Genomic DNA, 7,912 nt, shown 5'->3' with positions numbered 1-7,912 from the left:
GGCCTGGAGGTACCTCCCAAGCACAGAGGTGCAGCTGCAGCCACAAGCAGTGATGGAGCTGTGGGAGCAGGGGTGGTGCCAGCTGGAGCCCAGTCCCACTGCTCTGGAGCAAGGCAAGCAGGGTGGACCCGAAGATTGTGGACAAGGTCCAGCCAGGAGTGCAGATTACCAGGCAAGTTCCTAATAATGAGTCAATTGGGAAGTCTGTCCCCAGATTAGGGTCAGCATCATGATGAGGCCTTGTGAGGGTGACCAGGGTGGGACACAGCCCCAGGATGGCTGGGCAGGGCCATGGGGATGGGCCAGGCTGGGACATCAGCCCATGGGTCCTCAGTGCTCCTGAGGCGCAGGCTTGATACAATGCCAAACCAACAGTGAGTCAATCAGCTTTTCTCCTCAGCTGCACCAACTCATCCAGCCACCCAGGATTTCTGTCACAAACCTCATTGCTTATTGCCTTGAACTCTTGATTTAGGTATGCTATCCTATCCTACAAGAGGATCAAGCACATCTGCAGCCCTGTTAGGTGCTCCTGTTCTTTAACCTGGAAGATCATTTACTTGCCCTGTTAGGATGAACTGTAAACAATTCAGCTACTCAGTACTTACTGGCAGCAAGTTGCCAAATCCAGTAGCCTGATGGGGATGGGATGGTACAAAGATATGTATAGCTACAGATACAAAGATACATACATGCATATAGGTATGCCTGTAGACATAGATACCCTGATATAGGTATGTACAGTGTGGATCCCTCCAGCAGCTGAGCACACTCAGCCTGCCCTGTAGCTGAGCTCATCTTGACTCATCTTGATGGTTTCATACCTTGACTGTGGGGCTGAGGCTCTCCTGGGACAGCCTGGGGAGGGGCCTGGACAGCAAGTCCCTTCCTCTGAGTCCCTAATTTGGGTTCCTACCCACCCTTGGGCCTCTCTGCTCCCCTAGGCTGGTGCAGATGGGCCTTTGATGGGCTGATGGCTCCTGTGATGGGCTGGGGTGCAGCTGGAGCAGGGTATTATTCCAATGTCCATCACCACTACCATGGTCTCTCTACCTCCTTTGTGGGGGGCAAGCAGAAGAGCTTTTGTCACATAACCCAACCCTTAACTCCTCAGTGCCTCGACACCTTCCAATGCGCACATGGGTCAGGTTTCTCACCACTGTGTCACTCATACCTGTTACTTACCCATAAAACCTGAAGTAATTGGCAAGAACTTTTTGCTGGTGTCAGTTTACACTCTGTGGCTGTCCCAATCTTTCCTTGTATCAGTGTCTGTTATCATTGCTGTTTGCTCACTGCTTTCTTTTAAATTCTAGAACAGATTGTGCTGGTTTTGGCTGGGGTAGAGTTAATTTTCTTCTTGCTGGCTGGAGTTAAATCATGACACAGATTAACAATGCAGAATGCTTAAAGAAACAGCAGTGTGAAAGATGACTTCTTAATGTGCTTATAATTACAATGTCTTTGCATGCCTTTTCCTAGTACAGCTAGCTTGAGAAGACTATGGAAATTATCATTACAATAGATGTCTTCTAAATGACAGCCAGAAGCACACCAGCACCATGTGCAGGTGCTGGGAGGTATCAGGATACCTAGAAAAGGCCCCTAGGACAAGGGGTTGACAACCAGTTACTCAGCTTTTACTGTTCTACCAGTTTGACTTACACCTCCTCTCACCCTTTGGTTACATACTGCCAGTAGCAGATGGTGTTCACTGTTTGCACCTGCAAATCAAGTTGACAACTATATTTCTTGACACTGTCAACTCTGAAGATGCAAATTGCTTTTCATTGATAGCACCATCTTTCCTTAACCCTAAGCATTACTTTAGCTGAGGTTACTGTAATAGCTGACCATTCTACTATCTATTAACTATGATGAATTATTAATCAGTAATTATTACTATTAATTTAATCACTGCTATAAGCACAACAAGGACTGTGACTGTTACATAGGCAAGCAGCACAGTCCATGTTTTATTCAGGATAATTGGGACCACATACTATTTAGGCCTTATGAGCACAGCTGTGTATCATGAATGACAAGAACAATTTTCCCTTTTTATCTTCTCTTGCCATTTCTAACTGTAGAAATGGAGTACAAATTCCAATCCCACCTCATAGGCCCATCCCCAGACATCTACAGCAGTGCCTCTATGTAGAATGGAGCTCTACACATCTTTGTAAATGAAACAAAATGCCTCCTTTGCATTTATAAACATTCATGGCCTCTACACAAATGCTACTGCCAGTCACCTTCTTGCTGATGAACTGCCAATTGCCATAGCCTTAGAGAAACATCACTTTTTATCTCCAGTTGTATTATCAAAATCCTGTGCATACAACTACATTCCCTGTTGCTATAGACAGTTATTATCCAACTCAAATGCTCCTCTTTACTGGCTTTTCTTGAAACAGGATTATGCTTAGGTATTTCCAGAGCATCAAGGCAAAAATAACCCAGTACAAAGCTAACAGTCCTTTCACAGCAGCTAGGTAGCCACAGCAGATATATTTACCAAGGAATCCTGAATCACACAGGCCCATTCCAGCTCCCTTTTCCACACAATTCTTCAGACCAACCTAATCAACAACATGTCTTTGTATTTACTGTTAATAAACTCAGATTGGTTTATGCTGCTCTTTAATTTCAAGAGTTGCAGCTGTATCCTGGAATTACACCAATATTTTGGAGAAGCTGGGTTTTAAAACCTGGTTTGTTTGTTTCTTGGCACCCACAATGGAGCTGAGCCTTCTTCCATCAAGAAAAGGATATATTTGGGGGTTTTTTTAACCCATCTATTTTGGGGCAAGGAAGAAGTTACTCTGAACATGGGTTGAATTTAATCTCCTCTCTATAAGTGACTGGTTGTATTACTTTCCAACTTTATTCCTGAAACAAAATCCTGCACCTGCATTTTGCCCTCTGTCATATGAGAGACCCAAGTCCCTGTGAGAAAAATCTTCCATTCTTGGACATGGAAGACAAGACATGTAGATGTTCTGGGCATGCAGACAGGAGCAAACAGAGAAAAATATGTACCAGAAGTGCAGGGAAAAATGACAGATCACTGGCTTTTGCAACTTATCTGTATTTCCTTATGTCTAGATTATCTTCACTGATTAAGCCTTTCTTGGTGCTCCAGTAGAACCTTTGTCACCTTAGAAGTTCCTCAATTAAGTTACTAAGGCTCAGGTGGTCCATGGCAGGCTGCATGGAAACTTCAGTGCTTTCATGAATAATGTTCAGCTGCTTAAAGGCCCAAGATGATGAAGGGCATTGCTCTGGGTACATCTGTGTGTTGGAAGTGTGGCATTAGCAGTAGGGTAGCCTGGCACCTCCATTTCAGCTAAAGGCAATTCTGCCCACATCTGCGCTTTGCTGTTGAAACTCAGAAAAAGCATAATTAGAACCAAACCCAAAACTACTAACACACACAATGCAGTTGCAGAGCATCATACATGTCTTATCCAGAGATAAAATGGTATGACTCTGATTTAAGTTTGTCTTTCTTACTGCTTTCTGCACTGGCTGGACTTCTGAAAAATGGTGGAATCAAAACTTGGAGCATAAAACTCAGAATTACTTGATGGATGTTATAAACTATGCAAGATGTTTGTTAAACTAGTCTCTAGATAAAACAGGGAGCTGTCCCCTTCACCCACATAACAATCACCCCTTAAATTATAACAAGAGCTAACTCTACCAAATATTTGAATTCTGTTCCATTTCTCAGAGACTGTTTCCACTCAGATCCCAACAATTTTAATTGAATGTGAGCTGATGACTTTTCAGGGAAGCAGTCTTGAAAGCCAGAAGTGCAATTCCAGAGAGCAATCCTACCCCATTATAGTTACACAAAAGAATCTTAATCCTGCCTTTTCAAAGACCTTGAACATTTACACTTCCTAGATTTAAGCTGCACTTACGCCTGACTCTTGTACCCAGGATGAGTCAGGACAAGCAGTAGAAAAAACACAGCAAAAAGCAAGAAGGCTGTTTCCGTTCGGCATTGATGAGCATGCACTTTCACACATTTTGTGCCTGCAGTTTAATCATGGAAATCATTCTGCACACTCCTACTGCTAATGATCTGATTGTTAGAAGAAAGTTGGGCCCCAGTCCTATTGACTGTTTACATCTTAATGTGCCCTGTTTTTGAAATCTATTTCCAAACTAACTGAGGTTCTATTGTGTGATACTTCCTCTGCAGCATCACACGTTTTCAATCAGCATCAGCTCCTTAGCCATAATCACTTCCTGCCTTGGCTTCTGTTCAGCACTGCAACTCACTGCAAAAAAGAACTCCCGTAAATCCAGTCTGCATACATGAAATGGTATAGATGAAGAGGTATTTAGGTGGCAGTTGGCAAGAGCTGTTTTTATTCATTGGAAATGCTATAAACTGAGTTTGAAATGGTTGTAAATCGCTAGGGTTTTTATTGCTGCATGTTTTCCTGGTCTTTTGCATGCATGTTGCTTTGAATACAATTTTGACAATCTGTCCCCTGTATCTGAGGGCACTACATCACCTGCACGTTCCATCAGTGCAAATACTGCAGATCCTTGCCGTACACCACCAGCAACTCTGGCCAGTTTGCAGAAACATCCCAGCGTTCATCTGCACACAGGTTTCATCTGCATTATAAGCAGAGTTAAAGTCTGAAATTATACAAGTGAGAATTCCCACAGATTTAAGCACAAAAACCCAAAGAACCATAATTAAAGAATAACATTTTAGGAGATGAAGCTTCCATATGAAATTCTAGTGCCTTAAAATATTTCTGAGAATGTTGTCTCACAATTTCTCAGTATTTCTCATAATATGAATGACGTGCACAATAACTGTACCTGTGTTAAAGAGAACTTTGCTACAATGAGCACTGCTGTAAAACCTAACTTTGTCCATGTTCAACTGTTTTCTATCCTGCTTACTTCTATTTTTTACGGATTTCACTCCTTCACATCCAGCTTCTTTGATTTTTCCACCTGTGCAATTTCCACTCCAGTTTCTATGCAGAGCATTGTAATCATCACTGCTGGAAAAACTGACACTAAATTAAAGGTAAGATAAATCCAGCCTATAAAACAAAAAGATGGCAGGACAACCATTAAAGATGTTTTAGTGGCCAAACCAGTACATGCACATGCCTTTGTGCTCCCTCAAGCAACAAGCCCCTTTTATCTAAAAGCGCAAGTGGCAGGCAAGAAGTTCAGCACTGAGTGAAATTTCTTGGCATTCAGTGGCACCGTTACTGATGTAAGGCTGAATGGCAGCAGCATCTTGTTCAACGCAAGTTCCAGTTCCTGGAACATGCTGCAAGTCTCCAGGAAGGAAGATATTACCGCCTAGATAAGGTCAGGCTTTTAGTGCTAGGAAGTAGTTCTTGGCAAAAGTCTGAATGCTATTGTGTTTGCAGCTTTGATTTCCACCTTTGCCAGTGGAGCTTTTATTTTCTTCAGGGAAAATGATGCTACTGGAAGAAATGTCAGCATTTCTGCCATTACTGTAAAAATTACTGTAAAAAACTAAAAAACAAAAGGCCCCTGAAAAGGACCCCAAAGACAGAATATAGCACACTGGAAGAGGCAATAGGGAACAGGATTTCCAGGACAAATGCCTGTCTCTACTATCTTCTGTCATGTTTTTAACCTAAGCCTGGTACAAACCTTCCCTCCCTCACCTCAAGGCTTGGTCTGTACAGATATCACCTTCTGGCACATCTGGGTTTTGTGGTTTTTTTGTCTATGAATACCTGATACTTGAATTATGCCTTATTGTTTAAGCAACAGGGAAGCTAAGACTAACTGATATGACATAGCTTTTCTGGATCTTTACTGTGACCGAAGAACTCTCTTCCACTTAAAAAAAATCTAGACTTATTTTCATGATTCTAATAAATAAGCTGCAGTTTCCCCAACTAGAAAGCAGAAATAAGAACACAATTAGTAAAACTCAGTAGAGTTGCATACACAGGTGCCAAAATGTACCATAGACCAAATATAACTAGCAAGCACAAACCATATTGATGTTTCACTGGCATGACTCACATTTGTAGCTTTGAACTCTCTTCAACTGAGGCTTCCACCTTCTTGAGAAGTGCCTTCATGGTCGTTGTCATTTAATTCCTAAAGGAACAACAGCTCATGGCTTGGTATTTGTCATGTTAACTGTGGAACAAATTAAATCCCTTCTTACCAATGCATGGAGAACACAACTGGCATTTAGGATCATTTCTGTATGAATTTGCAGAATAGAATTCTTACCGAGTGCAGCTTCGTGCAGCAGAAGCTAAGAGGTAGAATTATGTTACCATGGGTACAAAGCACCTACTCAAGCATACAGATCTGGTACATTTGCTATGAAAGTAGTATGGCAATGGCCATGAGGTAGATCTATCATACAAACCATCCGTACTTTATCTTCAGCTCTAGCACAGTGTGTTTGGTATGTCTCTCAGCTGCTTTCCTTCTAAAATGGATTGAAGAATAAACACTAACTCCAGGGACTACGGATAACAGGCTATAGTTGATAGCAAAAGTTGTCTCGTACAGCAATTCTCCACTGTCGGAGTAAGTCCTCAAAACAGAATCCATGTTCTTTCAATCCAGTAACCTGCCTGTAGGCCATGTAATATTTGAAGAACATTGATTGCAAGTATGTGAAGTGGACATGGAGGCACTTCATGTAGATTACAGTTAGGCAAGTTGCCCTTGGACCACAGAAGATGGCTTCATGCACACCAAATGAATATTTAATTAATCTCTCTATAAGCCAGCTCAGTCATTTCACTGGAGGCATCCTTTTCCAGTAGTAGTCAAGACTTGTCCTTTCATTCCAAGATCTCTATTAAACAAACAAAAGGAGGAAGTGACCTACCTAGGGCAATGCAGGAAACTTAATGGAATATGATGATTACCTCCAATTCAGTGTTACTTCCTTTTGTCCTTAACATCACCTTTCTCTGCCCTGCTCATTTTTGTAACATTGGTTTATTACTCTGCAAGGACTCATTGGATTTTACTGAACATCACCTGTTATTTATTGGATCTTTAAACTAGGCTCTTTGCAGGAAAAGACAGTTTCCAAGAACACTGGACTACAGTAGACCCCTTTTTCCTGTCTCAGCACAGCTCTTCACATACCCCAAGGAACACACTGACAGTCATATGGCCACAGTGGTCAGAACTCACTGGGGGTGCCTTCAAATCCGAGAAGGGAGTTACTCTTTTTTTGTTGAGAGTACTTTTCCCTCCAGCAAAAATAAAGCAAAGGCTTTTTGCAGACAATACTACTCATCATCTCCTAGGAGACATTTGCTTTGCTACCTCTCTACAATCTGTGGGAAACAGCAAGGAGAACCTTCACCCCAGCCAGCTGGCACACACCAACTGGCATACCCCTGCTCAACACACAATAACGATCTGTGGTGCTCTTTTTCCATTCCAGTCCTCTTTCATACCTCCTCAGCATCTGAGGAGGTAACTTTTCCTCTCAAAAATTCAACTCCACTTAATTTCCTTTATGTTTTACCTCTTTACTACTTTCAACACTTTTGTTACACTAGCTGCAGTGTGGGTTCACCTGGAGTCAAGATACATACACAACCTTCACACTTGCTGAGCTTCCACCCTAGACTCTTCCTCCTCTAGGGACTAACATTCTCTAGCTTTCTTTTTTAGAACCACTAATACAAGGCCATCACTCCATGTCCACTTTCTGGTTTCAATCCCATTTATTTTTGCTGCTTTTCTTCATTTTATGAAATTAATTGATATAAAAAAATTATTAGCTTTCATTGGTGATCTGTTTTTCAGCTGGACTGCGCTACAGGTTTGATTCAATAAAAAAAAACTGTTTCAGACTGGTTATAATTCAACTTCCTGCATGAAATACTGTTTTCCTGAGTGC

General features: G+C 41.9%; 1 long non-coding RNA gene across 1 annotated transcript; it reads right to left on the bottom strand.

Moving 5' to 3' along the window:
* Window positions 1-591: 591 nt before the first annotated feature.
* LOC128143183 (uncharacterized) lies at window positions 592-6,729 on the bottom strand. The gene is made up of 3 exons (XR_008235665.1): window positions 6,052-6,729; window positions 3,085-4,662; window positions 592-1,363 (listed from the first exon to the last, which is right to left on the bottom strand). It is a non-coding gene; the product is annotated as an uncharacterized LOC128143183 (long non-coding RNA).
* Between the last annotated feature and the right edge of the window lie 1,183 nt (window positions 6,730-7,912).

The sequence above is a fragment of the Harpia harpyja genome, chromosome 6 (assembly GCF_026419915.1).
Source record: "Harpia harpyja isolate bHarHar1 chromosome 6, bHarHar1 primary haplotype, whole genome shotgun sequence".
Lineage (NCBI taxonomy): Eukaryota > Metazoa > Chordata > Aves > Accipitriformes > Accipitridae > Harpia > Harpia harpyja.
The sequence above is the reverse complement of the archived record's forward strand: the minus strand, read 5'-3'. Positions and strand labels throughout refer to the sequence as shown.